This window comes from Delphinapterus leucas, chromosome 4, assembly GCF_059928025.1.
Source record: "Delphinapterus leucas isolate spDelLeu-1000000601 "Yukka" chromosome 4, BTC_Dleu_Yukka2, whole genome shotgun sequence".
NCBI classification, from domain to species: domain Eukaryota; kingdom Metazoa; phylum Chordata; class Mammalia; order Artiodactyla; family Monodontidae; genus Delphinapterus; species Delphinapterus leucas.
In genome coordinates, this window is record NC_143132.1 from 81346625 (window position 1) to 81371597 (window position 24973).

The window sequence follows — 24973 nt, forward strand, 5'->3', positions numbered from 1 at the left end:
TCCCTCCCACCCTCCCTGTCCCACCCCTCTAGGTGGGCACAAAGCGCCGAGCTGATCTCCCTGGACAGAAGCCTTCTTGATGACTTGAAGGATGCCAGCTCAAGTGTTCCTTCTGAGATGTTTGTGAGCAGGGTCTGGGGCAGAGGGAGAGAAAATAGATGGGAATTCCTGTCTTCCCCCAAAGTGATGAAAAGAAGGGGATTTATGGAAATCTGTCAGATGTCCCCAGAGGCAGGCCGTCTGCAGGAAATTGCTTATGCCTCCACATGACTTGGGAAGAACTCCCATCCTTGCCCAGCCTCCATGTTCTTGAGGGAGGAGAGAAACTTTTGGGAACTGCACTCTGGAGACTCAGAGACACGAGAGGAGACAGAGAAAGCAAGGGAGGGCCAGGAGCCCAACCTCCAAATCCAGTGGATGTTTCACATGGCTCCCACGAGGAGGAGGGAAGATTTTAGGTCAGGGTTTGGTTCCTCTGTGGCCATCAAGGAAAAGAAAGGGACGGGGAGGGCCTCCGGCAGTAACGCGCTCCACGGGGCTGCCTCAGTTACTCCAGGCCCTCCAGGCCCGGTTAGCCGGAGGCAAAGCCAGAGAAGGCCGGGTCCTCAGCCTGTCTCCTTCAGAGCTTCACAGGCCACGACCCAAGGGCATCTCCTCCCCACGCAGCCTCAGGCAGGGAAGAGCACTCTCCTACCTCTGCTCAGCTCTGCACTGCTCCTCTCGTGGGCCGGTTCCCTTTCCTACCCCGACACCAGTTAGCAGCAGGGACTTGGGCAAGTCAAATTATATCTCAGGTTTTCCACCTGTAAAATGGGGCTAGAGGACTCCCCTGGTGGCGCAGTGGTTGGGAGTCTGCCTGCCGATGCAGGGGACACGGGTTCGTGACCCGGTCTGGGAAGATCCCACATGCCACGCAGCGGCTGGGCCCGTGAGCCATGGCCGCTGGGCCTGCGCGTCCAGAGCCTGTGCTCCGCAACGGGAGAGGCCACAGCAGTGAGAGGCCCGCGTATCACAAAAAAAAAAAAATGGGTCTAGAGAGGATGGTTAATGCATCTATTCATGTATTCATCAAAAAGAAGTTTGTGATTAAACAATGTCTATTTGCTAAGCAGGTACCTTAACCTCTTAACATGCTTCAGTGCAGTTCTCTTATTTTTCTCCACTTTTTCCCATCACATTCTGCTTTTCTCAACCTCCACCCACCCCCAGGGTCCGCTGCTTCTACTTTTTCTTCTTCCTTTTATCCTCATGATGTTTCTCTTCGTTTTTCCCCCCGTGATTCTATTTTTAGAGTGTTTCTACATGAAATCAGAGGGTCAGAGGGATCATAGGAGATACCTACCCACTTTGTTATCTCCAGGCAAGTCTGTGCTTAAAAGATCAGAGGACATAGTCCAGAGCCCAGTCTCAGGATGCATTTCAGCATCTCACAGCTTCTCTCGTCCTCAATGTCTCACTTACCCCCTGTTCAATACTACACTCCTTTTCCTCTTTACCTTTTGAGTCACATCTCAGCTGTAAAGCACCTTTGTGGGGACAGAACTGTTGGGACGTTTAACCCAAAATGACATAGTTCAACATCCTAGACCATAAGTATATTAGTTTCAGTGTAAAAACAACAGAATCAGGAACAAGAAAGGACAAGAGGCCATGGCAGTTAAGAGGGTTTGAATTCTATAAAAATCAACAAAAAGAGAACAAATAAGCAAAATCCCACAAGCATAACCCTTCTGGAGTCACAATTTGATAGACTATCTCAATTGATCTGAAAAGTCCATTGAACAGGGAGTTGTGGAATCATAGGCCCCTCTTGCTGGAAAAGCCCTTCCTTAGATATCGTTGAGTCCAACCTTTCACACCAAGTTGGTAGCCCGCGTGGCATAATGTTTGTGCTCTGCTGATGGTCGTTGAATAATAGGTGGTGGTCATTCAGCCTTGGTTCCTATGTCACCATATACAGAATTCCTCTCCAAAGCCATTTCCCCAGGCCCTTAGGTAGGGAGCAGGCCAGGTCAATGCTTGGACAGGGCCTGGTGCCCCAGAATGTGCCCCTTTTGATCTATTTGAACCTGCCAAGGTAGCTTGTGGTCTTGATAGAGGCCATGTGCTCTAATGGGCAGGTCACCTGACAAGGAAGCAGATTTCAAAACCTGCAGCATCTTTTTTTTTCCTTCTCCAGATGGCAAGAGGCAGGAGATTCAACTAAAGAGAAGAGGATCTGACAGCAGGTTGCTGACCCAGCGTACAGCACAGCTGCCCTCTCCTGTAGAATGGAAAGAAGTCACCTTGTGTGCCTCTCTGTACCGTTATCCTCAATGCTCGGTAGAGACCTCAGAGGAAGGATTATTGTTAGCAAGTAACCATCATTCAAGAAGCCACCACCTGTTAAGGAGGTTCTGATGGATGCTTTTCTCTCTCTGCAGAAAACAAGACTCTTCTATCTTGGAAAAATCTGGCAAATGTTCCATCGAGGCTGCTGAGGAAGGAAGCTATGGTGGTTTGAAGAAAGAAGCCCTGCCTGGAAAACAAGAGCAACACGGGGAGGGGGCTGCAGTCCTGTCTCAGCCATGTGGCCTTGGACATGTCCTGTAGCATTCTGGGACCTCTCTTTCTCCATCTATCACACAAGGGGGGCTCTGAAGACCTTCCCATTTCACCAATCTTGCCTTCACCTGGAGTAAACGCTGCCATCCTTGTTCTCGTGGGTCTTCCACCGGCCCCAAGGCTCCCCTCAGCCCTGCTGACCCCAGAGGGCTACTCCTAGCCCCTCAGCCGAGAATCTACTTTCCTTCCCTTTTGAGGACTGATAGTGCTCAGAAATCAGCTGATTTGGGGGACCAACATGGAAAAGAAACACTACAAGGAAACTCTTTGATAAGCCCTCCACCTATACAGACATTTACGCACACACACACACAAATACAGACACACATACCCAATCGGTGAAGTGTAAACCTTTTCCCTTCTGTGTATCAGACCTCTTTTACCCTTTCTAATTGCCAGTGTATTCGGAGAAAATTCAGTTCCACCAACAGAAAAGCACTGCTTCCTCTTAGGGAACTTAGCCAAATCTCCGTGTTTGGGGGTGACTCTGGGCTCAGGTTGAATGAGGCTAAAGGTTCTAACACCCCTCAACTGCAGCCCCTAAATGCAGACTCTACCAGCTGAGACTGAGGCAGCAACTAGCTAGACAGTGCCAGGGCCCAGATCCCTCCCTCCAGGCTCGTCCACCTCCACTGCCCACACGCCCACCCATAGATATGTTGTTCCGTAATGGTGGGTGCCTGCTCCAGCCTGCCTGTCTGCCTGCCTAGAGTGCCGTGGACTTGTTCTGTAATGTACGGTGTGTGTGTATGTCTGACTCTGTGGTTTACTGCAAATAAAAATGGTAGCAGATGGCTGGCCTCTGACCTCCTGGTGGGTTGTTTTTCATGCCGTGGCTTGAGAAATCAGGATTGTCTGGTCAGCCAAGAGCACTGGAGCTGTGCATGTTTCTCTAGACTATTCTGTAGCCTCTCCACAGTTGCCCACTGCTGGGGGAGCCGGGTACCACTGATATGCCAAGACAGGGAAGAAGGGAAACTCTATTGCCACTTTCCTGAGATTGAAGGAGTGGGAAAGGAAGCCAGAAATTCTATTAAAGAAGCACCTGCTAAACGTTTTATGTACACAATGTCACTGACATCTGAAGAGTCCCTTATGAAGTGGTTAGCATTTTATAGATTAGGAAACGATGCAGAAAAAGGGATGCACTTGCTCAACAAGTAACACAATAAGTATCCTAGTTCTGTCTCTCTCATACCCCCAGATTCAGGCTCTTGCCTCTAAACTAGTGTTTCTCCAAGTGTGGCCCATGGACTGCTTACCATCAGAAACATTTGGGAGTCCAGATTCCTGCACCCCACTCAGATCTCCTGAATCACGATCTCTGAGAGTAGGACCCTGAGACCTGACATTTATAACGTGGGACTGTTGATAGATCCCTGTGCCTCCGAAAGCTGGAGAACTTTTGTACCACACCTGCTAGAGGGCAGGACCACTCGGAGGAACCTGCAGAAGAGCACGCTTAGACAGAAGAGACCAGGAGAGGAAGCTGGTCTGCAATGAAAGGGCGAAGGGGAAGCGAGGCCGTGGACTCCACATCAGAGTTGGCTGCCCCTCGCCCCAGAACTCAGACCCCAAGAACAAGTCCCTCAGCTGGTCTCCAGGTGGAGGCTGTCCTGAGCCAAGGGTCCAAGGTCACGCCTGGATGCAGCTGGGCAAGGAGGTGTGGGTCCAACACAGCAGCCTCGGGGACTGGGCACTGCCCGGGGCAGCAGCCCCCGAGGATGGAGCCGAGGACGCTTGTCAGCTGCTCACCGCAGGCTCCTGCTGCCTTCTCAGCCCCCATCTCCCCGCCCAGCCTGGCCTCACTGGCCACTCCCCAGGGTTTGAAGAGCCATTGCTGTCTGCTCTCCAGGCTCTTCCTGCCACGAAAGCCCTGGAACTCACACCTGGAACCCTCAGTCTTCTCCATGTCCCTGCTGTCATCCTCGGGGCTGGGCATGGACTCCAACCTCAGGGAACCTACGCAAAATGTTACTCACTCCTACCCATTCCCTCCCCCTTCCACCTGGATCTACCGAGTTCTATTTTGTGCCTCTTGAGTCTAGATGGAGGTTTCTGAAATGTTGGTTAGGATGTTTGAGGCAGGGCCACTGTGAGACAGATGCATAATTGCTACTTGGGGGCAGAAGGAAATGCTGGAAATAGCTTAGCTGCCCATTTAGCTGGGGAGATTCAGCTATCACCCTCCCAGCTGAAACACTAACTATGCATGAAAAATATTTTCCTCAAGAAAACGGCTTTTCTAGAGGCAAGAATTCAAGAAAACCCCTCTTGGACAGAATTTCATGTTACCAAATCAGCAAAACACTGAAATTATGAATCTGGAAAGTTGTTTATGATACTGAATTCTTATAGTGAGAGTTTCCTTGAATCTCTGTAGCTAACAAAAGAATTGGGTAAACGAGGAAAATGCTGGTGCATTCAAGAACAAAGGCCTTAAGCAGTTGTGTTTGTGTTTTAAACAATAGTGAAGAGTGAGCCATTTGCTGTTAACATTTACAAGATTTTCTAACACAGGGGACCATGTTCCGGCTCCTTCCCCCACGTAACAGGTTACTGTGTGCCCTTAAAAGTAACAAAACTGACTTTGTTTTTAGATGTTCTTCCCTCCTACTTTCCATTAAACCAGACTATCACATATTATTCAGAAATATTTCTGAATCTAAAACTCTAAAGCCATTCACAGGGTGGGGGACAAAAAGTCAAAAGGCAGCAAAAAATGGTGATGGAAGCAGCAAAGAAAGATCCGCGAGATCAGAAGGACATGGTCATGGTTTCAGAATGGGAGGGCTCCCAGAGGGCACTTAGCCCTTCCTCCAGCCAGAGCCAGATTCCCCAGCACTGCATCTGTCTGTGCACACCCACATCTGCTTGAAGATTTCCGCTGATGGGCAGCCCACCACCTTCCCAGGAAGCCCATTTGGGAGTGGTTTTCTGAGCCTTAGATAGGCTCCTCTTGCACCCAAATCCGCCGGCCATTCACTCCCATCGTTGGGCCCTGACTTGGCCACTAGCGACACAAAACAAATCTCTCCTCTCTTCTCCAGGACAGCTTTCAGATATTTGGAAACAGCTCCCTTGTCCTAACTTTTTATTTTTTTTCCCTCCAGACTAAACATCCTCTAAATCCTTGAATCATCCTTTATATGTCATGACTCCCAGACCCTAAGCTATTCTTGCAACTTTCTGGGGAGCGACTGACAACAGTTCGCCAAGGTCCCTCTTAAACTGTGATTCCCAGAACTGAACACAGCACAGAAACAGGTGGACAAGTGCAGAGCTGCATCCTCGCTCTGGATGCCACGTTAGCTTTCTTTGGCACCTGTATCACCCTGCTAATTCATCCTGCTCTCACAGCAGACATGTCCTATCCTCTAATGAGTGCTAATAATGACCATGGGTGTGGTGCTTCACAGATCACAAAGTCCTTTCAGAAACATGGTCTCTTTTACTCCTCACTACAGCCCAGTGAAGTTGATTAAAGATGAGGAAACTAAGGTTTTTCCAAAGCCATATGGCCAGGCTCAAGCCAAATCCAGGCTCCTCTAAACACACCCATGTTGTCTTCTCTCTTGAACCTCTGTTAAGGCCAAGAAAGTCTCCCTGGCTTCATTTGTTAATGTCTATTCAAAATCTCTTTTTTTTTCTGTTCCACTTTGTCCTGTTAATTTCTTCCCTTCCTTTATCCTATCTCCATCTTTTGACTCCCGTTTCTGCCACCCCTGACATTAAAGGGAAGACACCAAGTCAGAGAGAGAAGGCAGCAGAAGAGGACGAAGTGCCAAACAGGGAGAGCCTTTGGGAGGGAGGAGCTGGAAGGGAGCATCTCAGAGAAGAATGGGTAATGTGGGGTGGCAGATGCATGTTGAACAGGGATATTGGGAGAGTGGGTTCCCGGTCCCACCCAGCTTGGCTGGCTCTGTTACCCAAGGCCAGCCACCTAGCCTCTCAAAGCCTCACTTTCTGAGAAGCAAGCATCTCCGTGAGACTAGTCAATTCCCAAGACCTTTCCTGGTTTTATGAATCTAATAGGTAAAAAAGACCTTATCGTTAATCCAACAGTTCCTCTTTTCTTTCAACTCAATGAAGATATTGAACATCAGACTCAACATATCGCACAGGACTTTCCTCTGCTAAAATAAAGAAAAGCAAAGATGGCTTGGGGTCATGGCAATAAGCAACATTTATTTCATCTGATTGCCAGCCCTGGTTTTTACTGGGGGGAGGGGAGAGAAGGATTACAACAGCTACCTCTCAAGAAGTAGGACCCAAAGACTAAGGAATCCTCAGGGGGGCTGAACTAGAGGCTCTGGAGCTGTCGCCTGACACCCTCTTCACATCAGAGGACTGAGGGTCCCACAATGAACATCCCTCTCCACAGTGGCCACTTAGATGATGTGGAAAAGGAAAGAAACTCCTACTTGTTAAGCAACTCTTGTGTGCCTTCCTGGGGCAGTCACGTGATAAGTGTTCTTAGATTGTTGCACTAAGGAAATATCATCCCATGTCTTTATTCTTCCAGAGTGGAGCCGTTCAATCGAAATATAATGTGAGCCACATCTGTAAGTTTAAATTTCCTAATAGGCACGTAAAAGGAGTAAAGAGGAACAGGTGAAATTCACTTTAATCAAATATTTTATTTAGCTCAGCATATCCCAAATATTGGGTTGGCCAAAAAGTTTGTTCGGGTTTTTCATGTTATAGAAAACCTGAACGGACTTTTTGGCCAGCCCAATATTATCATTTCAACCTGTACTCAATACAAAAATTATTCATGAGTTACTTAACATTATTTTTTTCATACTAAGTCTTCAAAATCCAGTATTTATTTTACATTGGCAGCACTAGCCTGGGGTCAGTGGCTACCAGGTTGGACAGAGAAGCTCCCATAGCATCTGGTGCCTCCCCGTCACAGCACTTCTCAAACTACATCGCAATTGCCTGTTTCATGGTCTGCACTATCCATCAGACTGGAACTCTGAGAGGCCAGGGATTGTGAAGTTAACTGATATGTTCCCAGCTCAATGTTTAACATGAATATAACAGGCCCTTGAATATTTGCCAAGGAAGGAAGGAATACAAGCTCACATACCCAATCAGTACAGGGAAGAGCTTGGGTCTGAAACCATGTCCATCTGATGACAAAATGCACCATCACCTCACTATATCAGGCTGCCACCTAAACTTCAGGAAGCGTTATAAAGAGAGCGTGGTCTTTTATGCCCAACAGACAGGTTCAAGCTTCAGCTAGGAGACCAGTGATGGGGAACTCACTACAGAAGTTACCAGAGTGATTTTGCGCTAGTGACCTTAGTTCTCTTAGCCCTAATTTTCTCATCTCTAAAATGAGGATGATGGTATTTACCTCTCAGAGAACTATGAAGAGGACACGTATCTTGCAAATATTAGACTTTCTATAAATGTTAGTTTCTTTTCCTTGTCTAATTAAATGGAAATAAAACATTCTTATCTGGCCAAGGTTTAATCATGCAGCAGCTTTGACCCTATCTAGAAAGGGGAAAGTAATGAAAAGCAAACCAAAATTTGAGAAAGGGAGCTCCTACCATCTGCCTCCTTGTTTGTTCTTTAAAAAGCTCCACAAAATGCATATCCTAGCCCAGGCAGCCCGTGAATTGTGAGGGTGCTAGAGATCCCCTTGCTCTGCTGGCAGGTAGCTACACACTGCCTGATTTCTAACCTTTGCCTCCGGGATCCTAGCATTTAACCCTCCTCTGCCCCGAGCCCAGTAGAATCCACCGTCGCTATCCTGAGGTCTCGCGAGACTGGAAACCGTAAGAAGCACCCGCGGTGCAGCAGTGCAGGTTGAGAAGGGGCCCGGTGAACGCTCGGAGATTCAGTCAGGAGGCCTGACTTCTAGCTGGGGTCCGACCTTCAGGGAAGGAAAAGACTCCTTTAACCCAAGATCCTAGCAGGAGCTTAGGACGAAGGACAGTTGGTGTGTGCCAACTGGTCATTGTCTTGATCAGAAAGCATTTATCAAAACTAAACCCTACCTCCTAGCGTAGTTCCTACCACCCACCCTCCCCTGGCACATGGCCCCCAGAGCTGTCCCATCTCCGTGGCTCCGTCCTCTGCCTGCCGGGCCCTCCTCCTTCTCCCCATCTGCACTTGCCAGTAGACCTTCCCTCTCTCAGCCCTACCACGACCGAGGACAACGCACGCACATGCGCGCGCACGCACACACACACACACACACACACACACACACACACCCCTCACCATACACATATACCCGACCCATCTTTTTTCTACCCACCCCACTTTGCCTAAAAGTCTTTCCTACCTCATTTCTACCACCAGCATGATCAACATGCACACATGCACACACGCATACATAGCACCTCCACTACCACACACTCACACCCACATTCACTACCACAACTTACTACGGACATAGGCTTACTCCCGTTAACATGCACGCACACACACACACACACACAGAGGCACATACACATCACAACCTTCCGCTTGTCCTCCCACCCTTACACATATACACACACAATAATCACCCGCCTCAGAGCATTTGATCTCCTGAGTTCTGAAGACTTTTATCTTTCTCACCTAGATTAGAGTCATTCATATACAAACACCTCTTATCTCCTCTACTTGACTACGAGCCCTTGAGGACAGAATCCGTTTCTCTTTTTATTTCTATAACCAGCACAGTGCTTGGTTCATGGGTGGGACTCACTGATTATTTCTGAATGAATCGAGGAATCAATATGGGTCTCTGTGGCCTAAGTGAGCCAATAGGGGAGAACCAACTGTGTAGGCCCTGGGGGCTGGGGGGGCTGTCTTTGGTGGCCGGTCCTGCCTGATCCTGTTCCGCTGCTTCAATTTCATTCCAAGGGAAATATTTGCTCTGGGAACAAATAAAATGTGAATATGTTCTAATCTGTTGCAAAGATACACAGAGCCTTCAGCCTGACGCTTAGCTCTCTGAGGGCACTTCAGAGAACTGTAAAAATAAAATGTCCAGGGTGGGAGCAGGAAAAGCGTAACTCTTTCCTCCTGAGAGAGAAGAGCAGATGAAGCCAGGATGGTAAGTTCCCCCTGGAATATCTCTAAATAAAACCTCCTGGGGCCTGTCAGCATCCCATACATGACAGGTGATCAAGATTTTCTTTCCTATCATTCTACAGATTCAGAAGTGCCTGGGATCTGAAAACACACCAACACACTCCCATCAGAAATCTTTACTTGATGTCCATGGTGAGCTAATGGAGAAATCTACCTCCCAGGAATGCGTGGGAGTTGAACCAAACTTTCTCCAGCTCCCTGGCCCACTGAAGCTAGCCTTCCGCCCACCCAAGCATCACATGCCCTGTATCTGTGTGCCTACGTTTTAGCAAACATGCAGCACGGTTGGAGAAGTCAGAAATAAAAAATTCCTAGTGGCAGAAAATTCGGAAGAGATCTTTGTATTTTGTTTGTTTCCTACTAAGGAATTCTTAGAAGTTCAGAACCTTCCATAATAAGCTGTCATCGGATACAGTTGTTTCCGAATAAGGCCTCTGCTTTGATTGCAGGGTTTTAAAGTGTCTGAGGGAAGAATGCAATGTTTCAGCGTTCTCTTAGCCCAGCCCTGTCCCCCACCAGGCTGGGGGGTGCGGGCGTGGGAAGCACAGCGTTGAACTATCAGTTATGGAAACCCAGTGTGTGCAAATTAAACCATTTATTAAACGCCTGAAGAGAGATCGCTTAAGATCCCTGCAGTGGATTCTGAAAATATAACCCAGGACTCCCCCTTCATTTCCGTATCCTGTTAAGCGTGAGTCTTCTGGGTTGGGCTGTCCTGAGGACAGGCACATCTATTTAGAATTCTGGGTCAAGAACATGCCTTAGCAACTCCTCAGGGCTCAGCCTCAGCCACCACTTCCTTCCCCTTACTTGGTGTTCAGTTCCTCTCAACAAACTGCAGGTGAGCCATGACGGTGTCCTCATCCACCTCAGTTTGTAAGTGAGGAATCTGAGGCTCAGAGAGGCCAAGCAACTTGCCCTGAGATAGCTCAGCTCGAGTCAGAATTCTGATTTGCTGACCCCAAAGCTCCTTCCCCGGGGACCGCTTCACCAAGGGAACCGGCCTGCACAGAAGACAATGTCTGCCTATTCCTACCAGTTTTTATTCAAAGCAACTGCTACTCTCTACTCATTAGATCCTCTATCTTTTAACACATGTAATTTAAAAGCCAAGCAATACTAACCCAATCAATTCAAATGACTTTTTGAAAACCTCTATGTTTCCTTTGAAAACTGTCTTTTAGATTCCCCCATTACCAAGTGGAACTGCAAGACCTCCCTGATGTTGATAACACCCCTGTGCTCTGAGTTTTATTGCCTCTCCCAGGAGCCAGATGGATGCCTCTGGCCCAGCCCTTCCTTTGCCTGACAGCTGTCATTCACAATGGGAGGGAGCCTTTGACCCTCATCTGAGATAGGCAACAAAGTATGGCCAGATTTCCAACAGTCACACCTATACTCACACACACACACACACACACACACACAATGTTCATGGTAGTGTTGTTTCTAACCTCAAAAAATTGGAAACAGCCTAATATCCAACAGCAGGGAAACAAGTAAATGATGTTATAGCCATAAGAAGGTACATTAGGCAAAACTTAAAAATGGAATTTATGAAGAATGTTTAATGCCCTGGGGGACATGTCTATGATATCATGCTAGGTAAAATGCAAAGTTATGTTAAAAAAAAATCTCCATTATGAAAAACAGTGCACCCCCCACCAAAAAAAGACAGGGAAAAAATATGTTTAAATGTCAACAGTATTCATTTCTAGAATTATGGGTATCTGTTCATTTATTTTTAATTGTTTTTTGTATTTTCCTAATTGTACACAATGGGTATATAATGACTTTATAATCTGTAATATTTTAAAAACTTTTCAAAGATGAAATTCCCAGTTTGGGTGAATTAAGAAAACTCATTTAAAAAATTAAAAACAATTTGAGGGAAACTACTAAGAAAACGAGTATTAAATATCCAAAATTTCTCTGATTGGAATTAGGCCATAAATTAAAAAATATTTTAAGTATCATGATAGATACGCATGACTGCCTGTTGAAAAGAACAAATTCTACTTCTGATCCCCACTCCCTTAACAAGTAATAATGTACCAAGTCTTTAAAAATAACAAATGTAACAGTGTGCAGGATTCTGTTACATGTCAACGGTGGACTTGGGTGGAAAACAGCTTGAATTGACCTCTACCATTCATGGTCAGGCTTGATGAAGGGCCCCTGGAAGAAATCCCTGGTGTGGGGGCGGGGGCAGGGAGGCAGGGGGAGGAGCAAACACGAGCCTCCTCCCCAACCTGGCGTGTGCTTAATCACTTACTCACTGAAGGGATTTAGACCTCCTTTCTTCCTCCTCTCTGCCAGCCAGCAGAGGCAGAAAGCAGCAGCAGAAGGGTGTGCTGGGCTGATGCCAGTCATTCTGAGGCACTCAGAGCACCAGCAGCCCATAGACAGCCTTCCCCATCCTTCCTGTGGACTCCGTCCTGTTTATTTGCACTTTGGAGTGATCTGGCCCTGGACAAGAAGGCATCTAACAGATGCTTTTCCGATCCCCCTATCTCTTCATCTGAAAGCTGCATGATTTTCCTCTCACCTCTCTGCTCTGATGCTTCAAGCCACCCTTCACCCATTTGATTTGTCTTCTGCAGATTTCCCCTCTCCACTTGCCCCTCCCCTACTCCAGAACTACTTACCTTGGCTCCCTCTTGCTCAAGGAATCAGATCCAGATTCCTCAGATCACCAACACACAGTCCCTACCCAACTCCCTCCAAACTCACCCTCCTCTGCCTTCCACCTCCCCCACCCTCCCTACCACCCACCCCTGCATCCAGCCCAGCCCTCCGGTATGGCAGGCTGCATTTCAGTGGCCCTCAGAAGTCCCATCCAATGGAAAGAAATGTTCCTTTACTAAAATGGAATAATGGAGTCTTGTCCAAATTGTGCTCAAAGATACAATTTTCCCCAACGTTAAGTTTTCTCCCATCAACTTTTGTTAAACCTTTGGCACCAGCAGCTCTGCCTAGCGCTAGTGAGAGCCTACAGATGGCAAAGCAAAAAAACAAGTCCCTGGTGAAAATTCATGGAAAAGCCTCAGGAAGAGCCCATCACGTGTCTTCAACAGCTTGTTTATTTCACAGACATGTGCTCATGCTTGTGGTTTTATATGTACATGTAAAATAAATTACCATTTTCTACTAATAAAATTGTTATTGGTTCATGTGATAGAATTATATACCACATGCTTTTGTGGTAGTATTTTTAATGATTTTTTATTTTTTGAATTTTATTTATTTTTTTATACAGCAGGTTCTTATTAGTTATCCATTTTATACACATCAGTGTATACATGTCAATCCCAATCACCCAATTCATCACACCACCACCACCCCTGCCCCCACCGTTTTCCCCCTTTGGTGTCCATACGTTTGTTCTCTACATCTGTGTCTCAGTTTCTGCCCTGCAAACCAGTTCATCTGTACCATTTTTCTAGGTGTGGTAGTCTTTAAAAAAAAAAAAAAATCTTCGTGGTCTGCTAAGAAAATTATGATTGCTATGAGCCAGGACACCTGGGTGACTTTACAAACCATTGCTTCAGACACATGACACCCGTTTTCCGCCAACATATCACACACTCAGGCACATTTGTGCCTTTATCACCCTGTTCCGCCTATGATCTCTAAACCCCTCTGCATTCCGCAAGGTCCCATTCAAACATCACAGCCTTCATGAAGGCTTTCTGCCCTCTGTCCTGCGATACAACCCGGCTCCTTTAGTTCCTCCAGAAATCAATGAAGAAGAAACACTAGACATCACAGAAAAGTAGTTAAGAAGAAAGCACTAAGTGAAATCTACAAGGGAGGGAATAATACATTGAGAAGTAAAATGTTGGGAACTCTTCAATTTACCAGGGTTGGTGGAGGCGGATACTGAAAGAATCAGTAGGGGTCATGAAAGGTTAGCACCTAGTGGCTGCAGTCATACAGAGAAGAGGGGAGGGAGAAGATGTATTATGTTTTTACTCTATGCCAGACATTCCGTTATGTGCTTTTTGAATATTGTATTTATTCCTCCTCGGAAACCTTAAGGTTTGCATTATCATCTCTATTCTACAAATGATAAGACTGAGTCTCAGAGAGATTGAATTTGCCCAAATTCACCCACTGAGCAAGTGGCAGCGCCATAAGGGAAGTCCAGGTTCACTGCCCACACCTACTAGGCACTGGATATCGTCACTCAGGCTGTCACTGAACAATCCAACAGCTCTGTGAGGCAGGAGTTGTGATTCCCGTTTTTCGAGTAGGAGACTGATGTGCAGAGAAGTGAAATGGGCTGCCAACAGTCACGTAGTTATGATACCGACCAGGGTTCTTGGCCTTCCGCAATCAAGAGAAATTGACTAGAGTCCTTCCGCAATCAAGAGAAATTGACTAGAGTCCGGACAAGAAATTCCGGCAAGGCTCTATTGGGGTCCCTGCTGCAGCAGAGGGGAAGCAAAAACAAGTAATCGGTTCCCTTGCTCACTCCCCAAGGGGGTTGGCGAGCTGGTCCCTTATATGGGGCGAGGGTAGGGGTGGGTCCAGGGGTCGGGCCAGAGGGGGGGCTTAGGTGATCTGCCCACCCCTTTGGTGGTGTTGAGTGCAGGGGGCATGCACAGTATGCTGCTTTTGCTCCTGACACCCTGTTTTTGCTTCCAGATCTACAGAAGCGGCAGTTGGGGTCTTTTTGGTCTTTTTGTATCTTGTGTGAAGAATTTGCCCCAACTGTGCGTGCACGCTGTTATCTTTAGTCCCTTATGGTTTCTTTGTATTTTGTTGCTCGAGGAGACATTTGTCCAGGTGCAAGCACTGCAGCAGAGGGTCCCAGATCCCAGCCTGTGTCAGTTAGTAGTGATGGAGGTGAGCTAAGAAGTGGGCGTTTGGCTTCATGTTCAACCTTGATTCACCACACAAGGAGTGCAGATGTAACTTAGTAACTGCAAGAGAAGGCTGTGAATCTGGGAAGCAGGGGGAGGTAGTTTAACCCACTGAAGATCTTTGAATAAATCAAGAACTGGTTCCAGAAGGGAGGCTATAGAGCTATTACCATATTACCATATGGATTACCTCGTTACCATTTACATTTGCAAGGTGTACACATAGTTGTAAATGAATGCTGCCTGCATTCCAGTCAGGATGCGTGGGTTGGAAAGGATAAAACATGGATCCCGTAATGAGAAAGTACATCTTGTCATTGAAACCAGTTTAACATATAGGGAGGAAGAGGAAGACCATATTTAGCTTTTATATCCTATTGTGGCTGAGACAACCTTGTCAGGACAAACCCTGAGGTCAGTTTCTTGGTTCAAGATGAACATTCCTAGGTGGGAAGGTCCAGCTGAAACCCAGATAAATATCCGAAGCAATTAGGTTATGGAGAAAGGAGCAACAAGAGTGAGGAAAGGGGCTTCCCTGGTGGCGCAGTGGTTGAGAGTCCGCCTGCCGATGCAGGGGACACGGGTTCGTGCCCCGGTCCGGGAAGATCCCACATGCTGCGGAGCAGCTGGGCCCGTGAGCCATGGCCTCTGAGCCTGCGCGTCCGGAGCCTGTGCTCTGCAACGGGAGAGGCCACAACAGTGAGCGGCCTGCGTACCGCAAAAAAAAAAAAAAAGAGTGAGGAAAGATTTCAAAGGTAGTTCAAGTCAAAGGGCACATGAAATCCTCCCAACCAGGGTGCTACCTGATGAAGAAAATTCCTCAGTGGTCAGACTGAAATGTTGATCTTTCTTGCCTGCCTGAAGGATATGGTCTAGGTGCCCTGGAGTCTATCCCAGAAAGCTGGCCACACTTAGGAGGAGCAGGCAGGCCCAAGGAGAAACAGAAAGCTGTTCAAGATTGCCAGCCCAATGGGCAAGGGGGCACCTATCGGGGAGGATGTGGGTTGAACAAGTCGATGAGGAGGCTGAACCCCTCCTTCTGAACAAGGCCTGGATTTCCAAAATGCAAATGGGAGATTGGGGTGTTCTGGTGCGGTATGAATTGCTCTGGGTTGCTAAGGGCCGTGATGAGGCTGTAGGGTCCCACCAAGTTCCATGCTACCCCAGATCTGGCTGAAATGAAAGGCAGTGTCCCAGGGCCCAGGTGTTGCTGCTAAGAAAATGCAGCACCTCTCTCAGCCCACAGCCTGAGCTATGGCAGAGCCCAGGTCACATGCTTCTCAGTCCTCGCCTACCAGGTGGGCAGGCCGAAGCAGGCCATACAGAAAAACAAATCCACCAAGAAAGGGTAACCCAGCCACCCCCTTTCTCGAGCAGAGGGTTTGCTGTTCAGTAGAAATCACTTGCATTCTCACATGTTCATTCATCCTTTGGTGACCTCTTGCTAAGTGCCAGGTGCTATGTTTGGGGCTGGGTAATTCAGACAGGCGTCCAAAGGGTCCCTATTAGAGGAATTTGTCCCATGGGTGACTCGACACATGAACAATGTGATATATGCTGTAATGGAGGGCAATACAGAGGTATGATGTTGGAAGCGGTCTTCGTGTGCCTTTTGGTTGATATCTGTAAGCATCTATGAGGTGCATCCCATGATTCTAAAGTGTGAATGATCGCCCCTCGAATGACTATATAAGACGCCTGACACCCGGTCCCCAAGTATCCATTCTAGCCCCCTCTCAGTCACATCTCCTTCTGGCCGGACCCTCCAGGGACCGCAAGGCCTCGCTGTGTGTGAACACTATTCTCTGCCTGGAAGGCCCTTCCCTCCTCACTCTGCCCAGCAAAGTCCTAGTAATTAATCACTCAAGGGTTGGCCCAAATGTCAAGCCTCTTTGGTGCCTTCCTTGACCCGAACAGGATGTACTCACTGCTCCTTCGTTTGTACTCCCAGAACCCATTTACAGGCCTCGGTTACGACACCTGTAAACATTGTATAATAGCTATTTGTTCCTGTGCCTTTCACCCACCTCGCACCAGACGGGGAGCTCTTCTCGGACAAGCCCCACGCCGAGGACACCGGCCACTCAACAAATGTTTTTGGACGTGGAACTGAAATTTACGGCTGTGTAAACTCCCGTGCGTCTTACCTTAATGAGGTAAGGGCCTATTAAAAGTGATAGCCCAGCCTAGTCTAACAGGTGGGAAGGGCCGTTTGCCTTTCATGGCCAAACACTCTCATCCACTTATTACCTGGCCTCTACAGTGCTATGGGTGGCGGGAGCAAGGGCAGGGGGCAGAAAAACAGTGTGGCAAAGTCCAATTTGTGTTTTTTTAAAGGCTATAATGCATATACTTAGATATGATTGTCTAGGCAGTAGAACATATTGAGAAACTGTTAATAGTGCATGATCCTGAAGAATGGGTAGGGCTAGGAGGTGATGTGGGGTGTTTATTTTCCATTCTGTACCTTTCTGTGATCTTGAGATTTTTGTCATGAGTCTCTGCCACTTTTCAAAGAAATAAGACAAGAAAATGAATTCTGTGACTATATCTTAAGTGAACAATGAAAATCAGGTTGCAGTTTACCAAAGGACATATACTAGAGTCTCACTAGAGTGTTCAAAGCAACGTCATTAATAATAGCAAAAAACTGGAAACTGCCCAAATGTCCATTAACGATTAAATGGAAAAATCAGTTGTAATATATTCATACAGTGGGACACTGTACAGCGAAGAGAATAAACAAAACACAAGTACACACTACAAAATGGATGAGTCTTCCAAACATAGTGTTGAAGAAGCCAGTTACAAAAGAGTATGTACTGTATGCTTCCATCTGTATAATATACAAAACCAGGCAAAATTGATCTGTGATGCTGGAAGCCCAGATGGTGACTGCCCTTGTAGAGCCGGGGGACGGGCAGTCACTAGACTAGAGGAGGGGATGAGGGGTCCTTTGAGGGCGTGAGCTGAAAATGTTCTGTAATCTGGATGCTAGATGCACAGAGGAGCTTGCTTTGTGAGAATTCATCAAGCTCCACACTTATGATTTGTTTACTTTCCAGTATGTATGTTGTACTTCAGTAAAAAGTAAACAAACACGCGAAATAAGCCACAAATGAGATGCCTGAGCATTCGCTTACATCAAGCGGATAATCCCTCTTAAGAGTCAGATGCCGAACTTCTAGCCTCCTAGATACCCAGCGATGGCCCAGCAGCGGGAGATGGCCTCTAAACCATGGTCCCTGATGGTTTTACGAGCACCTGCGTCCCGCCAGAGGCAGAGCCTGACTGCAGAGCACCCGGCACCTCTGTGCTGCCGAGCAGCCAGAGCTTTCCTGGGACGAGATGCTGTGCTCAAAGTCTACCTTTCCGGCCAAGTAGTTTGGCTTTTTAATGGGCGAGAAGGCAAAAAAGGGAGAGGAACAGGGGTGCGGAGAGGTTTTCAGGTGGGCTCTGGTTTAAATGGAAGCTGCCCTACGTCCCAGAGGTTGGGGGCCAGAGACAGACTATTCGCAAGAATCTAGGTGGGGAAAGGTTGGCAGAAGCCACCTACTTGTTTTAAACACACTGATTGTTTGGCTTCAGGTGGCAATAGGCGGGAAGACTGCCGCAGGGTGAACGGGCGGGCTGGACGCCCCATCTGAAGCCTTGTGATAGAATCCACACTGGTGGAGCATTTCACCTGAGGGCTCTATTACCAGTTGGGCAGAGTTGATCTTCCCTTTGTCCAACTCCAAATAAATACAGCCCCCTTGACAGGCCTGACAGAGCCCGAGCCGGGGTGGGCACTCAAAAACCAAGCCAATAGCTGAAAGAGCCACCACCCGCTCTCCAGCTGCCACCGTGAAGCGGGCCCGTGAGAGAATGCACCTCCCAGCCCTACCATCCCCTCAGCCTGCTCGCCCAGTAGGATGGTGGGGCAACGCCACAAGCCTTTCACAGCTGGAGGAGGGCAAGTTCTAGGTTACCCTGCTACTCAGATTTCAGGGGCTCAAATCTGAGCACATCCAAGCAAGGGTTAACCCCTGGCCATAGGAAACTCTCCACTAACGGCACAGAAGGAAGCAAAAAGAGGACTCCGAAAGGTCAAAATAGATTTTGTCAAGTCTACACATTCAAGTTCATCCACTTCCTCATCGGAGGGGCCCTTTAGCTCTCACTCAGAACCCGTGGACGCCTGTTTCAAACTCCCTTGGTTTGTTGATTTCCAAGCACGTGGTACTCGGAGGCAGAAAATCCCAGCGAACATGGGGGGCTGCTGGAAAAGCGTGTTCTTAATGTATTGAGAAGCTCCGCTTGACAACCTACTATGGAAAAGGAGCCGGAAAACTCTAAAGATCAGACATGGGATCCCCCAGAAGCCCAGCAACCTGAGGCTCTTTCATGCAGGGACCCTTCACGGGCCTCAGAGGTAGAGCAGGATGCTGATGGGTGACGTGCTCAAGGAACAGGCAGCTCTGTTCTGCATGGCCGGACCCAAGGTCTAGAAGGCTCGGGAGAGGCTGCAGAGTCACCAGGGAGCAGTAAAGATCCTGTTCTGGAGCTGGACTCCTTTCTGAAGGCAATAAGAAGCCATGGGAAGTTTCCAAAGATTTTCACCCTACGGTTCTGGTAAGTGTTGGGGCTTAAGGAAGAAATTCCTCAGCAGTCAGGAATCTATAACATGTGCCCCCAAGTTTTCTTGATAGTGGATGTTTTATAAAATCTAAGAATTGAGAATTAGGAGAAAGAGGTAGGAGAGGGGGTGTCCTCAAGCTCAGGAAATGAGCCGGGAAAGAATGAGGCCCCACTAGGCCAGTGGGTCACAGGGTCAACCTATTGGATCAGAGGCTTGGCTTGTTCCTTCCTGACTGTGAAGCCTCAGACATGGTTTTTTAAATCTCACTTTGACCCTCTGTTTTCACATCTGCAAACTGGGTATTATCACCACCTCCAAGAAGGAATGGGAGCACTAAATGACAATGTATGTGAAGTGTCTTAGCACAGAGCCTGGCATCTAGGGGATGCTCAGTACAGGTAATTTCTAGTCTCTTTCTGACATGGCTCTAATGAAGACAAATTCGAGCTGGCCCAAGATAATTATTCAGAAATCTGCCTGGATTTGCTGGAGCACGTTCCCAAGGAAGCACAGTGACTCTCAGGGGAATGGCAAGGAAGCAGCCAGAGCCCCAAAGGCAAGATGAGGGAAACCGACAGAGTTGGAAGATGGCTGGAGCTAAGACTTCATAGTAAAGTGTTTCGGAGCAAGGACTCTGTACAAGATCTGCGATGGGCTCCTGACTCCAACTCTTACTGGCTATGCGATCTTCAGCAAGTTACCTAACTTCTCTGTGCCTCAGTTTCATCATGCATGAAATAGGGATAATAATGGTATCTACATCACAGGGTTGTTAGGAGAATCAAGGGGGTTAGTATAGGCAAAGCCCCTAAATGGCCTGGTACAGTAACATGACTTTTTGGGGTCAGCTCCTGTCACTAAGCACACACACCTTCTTTGGAGCTGAGACAGCCCAGCAGAGTGGTTACTGGCAGGACTCTGGAGGGGGTCCCGGGGGTACAGTCTCCCTCTGACTGTGTGCTAGCCATGTAGCGATTTATGTAACCTCCCTGCACCTAACCTTCCTCATCTGTGAGAAGTGTAGGTGATAATAATAGTACCTCCCTCAGAGGGCTGTTGTTGGGACTAAACGTGCTAATACATGTGAAGTGTTTGGAAAAGCGTCTGGCTCATATTAAGCACTCAGTAAATGTCAGCTATTATTACTCCCTGACTACAAAGAACCCTGAAGACAATATGGCACCTATTCGTTTAAAGAGACGTTGAATCGAAAAGATTTTCTTTTCTTGCCTCAGTTTTTAGGGTATTTATATCTGAATTTTACAAAGGAAGGTGTGCCAACCAGATAGAATCCTTTATCCCTTGAAGACAAGAAAAACGCTGCTGCACCTCTTTGACGCAGTCCTCGAGTCCCTTCCCCTGTATTATACAAGAATGGGAAAGGACCACCCCCGCCAGGGTCATGTAGCCCACACCCTCACCTCCAGACAGGGCCACACTCCCTGCAGCATTTCGATCAGAGGAAGGGGAGGCACTGTCCCACTGTGAGAGAGACCAAGATCACCATGCTGCCACATTTCCCACTGCCATCTTGGTGATAGCTCAAGGCAGGGTTACCTGAGTTATACTTTAACTTGCTTTTGGGGTTTTAGGGGGAGACTTTAAAAGCAGTCCTCTAAAGGGAAACAGAAGCTTTCAGGTTGGGGGCAAGGGACTTTTCTATCCTTCTGTGTTATTCCTCTGAAAACACATTGCAAATCGAAGAACAAGGGGCTAGTTATCCTACTGTGATTGAGTTTTGCTGTTGCCAGAGAACAAAGGCTAGATTGACACGAGATGAACGTTCCAGAGGGCTGGTCTCTCTTTTTGTTATCTTTTCCAGTCCCGTTTCTCTCCTGAAGGAGAGGGAATGGTACATCAGAACAGAGGCTGGACAAATCCTCCAATGTAAGTAATGTTCTTAGGAGGAAAGACTCGGTGTACTAAACAAAGAACTTCTAAATACCGACCCTTAACTCTTTTTAAAGGCAAAGATAATTCAAGAAGACGGGGAGTGGGATGGGGATGGGAGCGGGGGAGGTAAGTCACTAAGAAGGAGAAGCAGAAGAAAAGAAGGAAGAGGTGTAGGAAAAAAAAACATCATAAACACTTAACAGTAAGGAACAAACTCTGGGCCCAGGCATCAGTCTGGCAAGGTAGTTCATCATGAGTTACACCCTCACATTTCACAGCAGAGGCAAGGTGCCTGGGCCCAGGGCCTGAACCCCTGTCCAACACGAGTCATATTCTCAGAGCTGGAGCAATCCTCTGAGTTCATCTACGCCACCCAGTGCAGTAGTATCTCTGCACTAAATCTTTCTGCATAAATACCTCTTGTGACAGGAGGCTCATTACCAGCAGCAGTATTCCTTTTGGGGCCACTCCAAACATTCCAAAGTTCTTCCGAACCCGATACTGAGCTAAAAATCTGCCTCCCTGTGACTTCAGCCAGTTCTGCCCTCTACCATTTGGGGTTCAAAGGATATTTCCTGGTGGTTTCCTGAGCAACAAAGGCACATGCTAAGTCGGCCACTTATGGGCTCTGGAGCCTGCCTGCCTTAGTGCTTATCCAGGTTCAGAAACCTACAAGCTGAGCAACTATTGGCAAGTTACTTAATCTCTCTGTGCCTCTGTTTCTTGTCTATAAAGTGCAGATATTAACAGTGGAGACCACTTCAGTTCTATTCTTCTGAGGACTAGATGAGATAATCTGTAGAGAATTGTGCCTGGCATGAACAGGTTATACATTAAGTAAACTTCAGCCGTTGAAATGCTACAATAGATGGTGGGCTCCTCCAAGACAAAGACTGGATCTTACTCATCTCTGTAACTTTTTTGCTGAGCACAGGGTTTGGCCGAGTATTGAGCACAAAATAAATGTTTACCGAATGACTAAATAATTAATTGGCAAGAGCTTTACTCTGATGTAAATCCCTCTATGATCTGGTGTGTGTGACAATCTTCTCATAAAAACCCCTCCCTCAACTCCTCCCCTCCCCCCAACTAAGCTGCTATTTATTACTACTTAATCCAGAAATATCAGCTTTTCTTCCCAAGGTGGGATGGAGAGCCTTGGCTCAAGGCAAAGGTCATCCAAGTCACACCCCAGGCCTCAAGTTCAACCCCATGGAGGAAGTCGCTGTGAAGTGTCCTGCACTGTTTCCCTATAGCCAGTGTGATGATGCACCAAGGTTTATGTGGCCCCATGGGCTGCAGGCCTACCAGGCTGAGGCCTGAAGACAGATTGAAGCGAAGAGGAATTCAAAACCTCTTCTGGAGAAACTAGATCAGAGAGCAGGATGAGATGGGATGAGGTGGGGCAGGATGGGGGCAGACAAGCTGGGGAGGAGGAGGACTGGGGAGCTAATCTGGGCCCTGAGTCTAGCCAGGGAGACAGCCCTCAGCAACACACTGGGAGCACAACTGGGCTAGGGCTGTACTCTAGCCGCCAAACAGAAATGGCACTACCTGGAGAGGCACTAAGGGAAAACTCCACTGGAGCTGGGGTAGGTAGCAAATTGCTCTCCTAGGAAATTAAATATCATGGAACTGCTTGTCAAAAGTTCAGAGCGCTTTCCCACCCACCCGCTCATGCCCACCCCACTCTCTTGCAAAGTCTCATGCGTGGTCAGCACTGGGCCTCCAAACTCCCGGTTTCCTTTGGTGAATTCCAACATTTCTTGGCTATAAACGACAGACCAAGAACCCATAAGTGGAAGCAGAAAAGAAAGTGGGCAAATTTTTCCTTAAATTTTTTTTCCCAGAAAGCCACACTGCATTCCCCATGGTGGTGGTGTGAGGCAGCCCCAGAGTTGCCTGGGGCTCCCTTTTCTAGGCGCACTCCCCTGATACTTGGCGTCTTCCTTCCCCACCGCCGGCACACGGGGGTGAACGGCAGGGCACACGAACAGAACGAGAATGTAAGAGCTCCCTCACAAGCCCCAGCATCCCGGGGGAGAGCACAGAGCTGCCCCACGGCCTTGCAGGAGGGGGCAGAGGGGGCGGAGAGGGGAGAGGACTGCTGATTTGTTTCCTGGAACACCCTGTTAAGAATCTCAGCAATTGCAGTTAGTGCCCGGTCGTTTGGCAAGCGGAGTAGCTTCTCGTCGTTCCCAGCTGCACGGGATCTAATTCGCAAACACACCATCTTGCATTCAACACTTAAATGGAAAACAGCAGCCCCGGGAGGGAGGCAGGCGATCTAACTCTGCAAGCCCGTTTCGGAGGGCTTTATGTTTCTATTTCTAGGTCTGCGGACTGGTTGGTGCAGTCCTCGGAGAGGATTTCTTTGAGCGCCGACCCTCCCTCATCTCGGATCCAAAACCCACTCTGGCGGTTATAAACCGCAATTAGACGTGGGGAGAAAACGGGGTTTGGTTGGGCCTTGGCCGGCCAGTATAAAATAGTAACTAAAATCTGTTTGAGAGCTCAGATTTTAAAGGGAGATGCTGCTAATTCTTCCCCCACTGGAAACCTAATTAAAGGAAATTAAGGCCTCTCTTAAAGGTAACTAAGATTAGAGCGCTTGGTTTCCGTTTTCTGTGTTTCTATGGGCCGAACGCCCAGGTCGGTCAGCGAGTTTCTCTCCGGGTGGAATGACGGATTCCTGTCGCCCGAATTCTAAAATGATAAATTCGCTTGGTGCTGCAGCTGCAAACGACTGGCGCCCAGCGGCCCAGTCCTGGCAGTGGTGTTGCTGGGGCGGGGGGGCGGGGAGAGAAGTAGGGGTGAATGGGGAAGGGAAAAGAGCCAAGCCTCGGTAAAAAGTTGGGAGAGCTGCAGGGAAGGAAGGAACTGCGGCTCCTCGAGGCCCTCGGCCCCTTTAAGTTCTTCACTGACTCAGCTAAGCTTCCCCCTCAGGTCGCGTTTTTTATGAATGAAAAACGTCCTTACATTCATTATATAAACAAGCCTGTGCTGATTGGCCAATGGGCCCCGGTGCATAAATTATGTAAAACAGACCCCTGAGAGGTGGGGAAGGACGCGCTGTTGACCAATGGGGACCGGAGTTGATGGGGCGGCTTGGCTGGATTTGCCCGCAGACAGGGTAAACAAGAGGTGATGGACAGCCGCTGGAGCGGCCTCGGGCCAATGGGAACGCTACTGGGCTATAGCCGCGGGCCAATAGCAGAGGGCGGAGCGGCAGGCCGCTGGGGGCCGGGCCAGCGCTCCAGCCTGGTTGGCAGCTGCGGCGCAGAGTCCAGCGGCTGGTGCGCGGAGCGGTTCAACGTCCCCGTAGCGGTTCGGCCCAGCCATTAGCCTAGGCGCCCAGGCCCGGTGCGCGCGTGCGTGAGCGCGCCTGCGCCCCGGGGCCGCTGCAAGGGGAGGAGAGCCGCTGCCTCAGGTGAGGGGGCGTCGAGGAGACAAGGGGGCTTAGCAGGGGGTGTCCAGGAAGGGCCCAGCCGGCGAGAGTTCACTGGCTGATTCAGAATCCTCAGAGTCTGGGTGCACTTTCTATTGGGGTTGGGTCCCCTTCCCTCCCGAGGCTGACCACCCCCTCCTCCCGCGGCCAGGTCCGGTTCGGTTCCTGGGAGGCGTCGGGCGGGGGCGGCTAACGGTTCCGGAGCTAGCGGAGAGCGGGTTTCCGCACGTCGCGGGGGAGGCGAGCGGGAGCGCGAGGTGCGGAGGCTCCCGGGTGGAGATGGAGGGGCGGGGAGTTGCGGGCTTTAGTCTCTGGAGACCTGAGAGCCCCGAGGGGACTTGGAGGCTCGCGAGAAGAGGCACTCGGCAGATCTTTGCAGTGGGGAGGAGGGGGCTGAAGCAGCGTAGGGGGAATGTTTGAGAGTGATGCACCCCC

At 48.6% G+C, this 24973-nt stretch overlaps 2 protein-coding genes across 9 annotated transcripts in view; both read left to right on the forward strand.

Moving 5' to 3' along the window:
• Nucleotides 1-2322, forward strand: part of DGKG (diacylglycerol kinase gamma) — a 206741-nt gene extending 204419 nt beyond the window's left edge. For 5 of the 8 annotated variants that reach the window (XM_089910732.1, XM_089910720.1, XM_089910722.1 and 2 more), the window contains one exon: nt 33-2322. The gene's annotated coding sequence lies outside the window, so the exon portion shown is untranslated. The remainder of the gene's footprint in view (nt 1-32) is intronic. The other 3 variants (XM_089910721.1, XM_089910723.1, XM_089910726.1) reach the window with 2 other exon arrangements.
• A 21859-nt stretch (nt 2323-24181) lies between these two features.
• The window catches only part of ETV5 (ETS variant transcription factor 5), a 56379-nt gene continuing 55587 nt past the window's right edge, over nt 24182-24973 (forward strand). The window contains exon 1 of the mRNA XM_022570269.2: nt 24182-24520. The gene's annotated coding sequence lies outside the window, so the exon portion shown is untranslated. The remainder of the gene's footprint in view (nt 24521-24973) is intronic.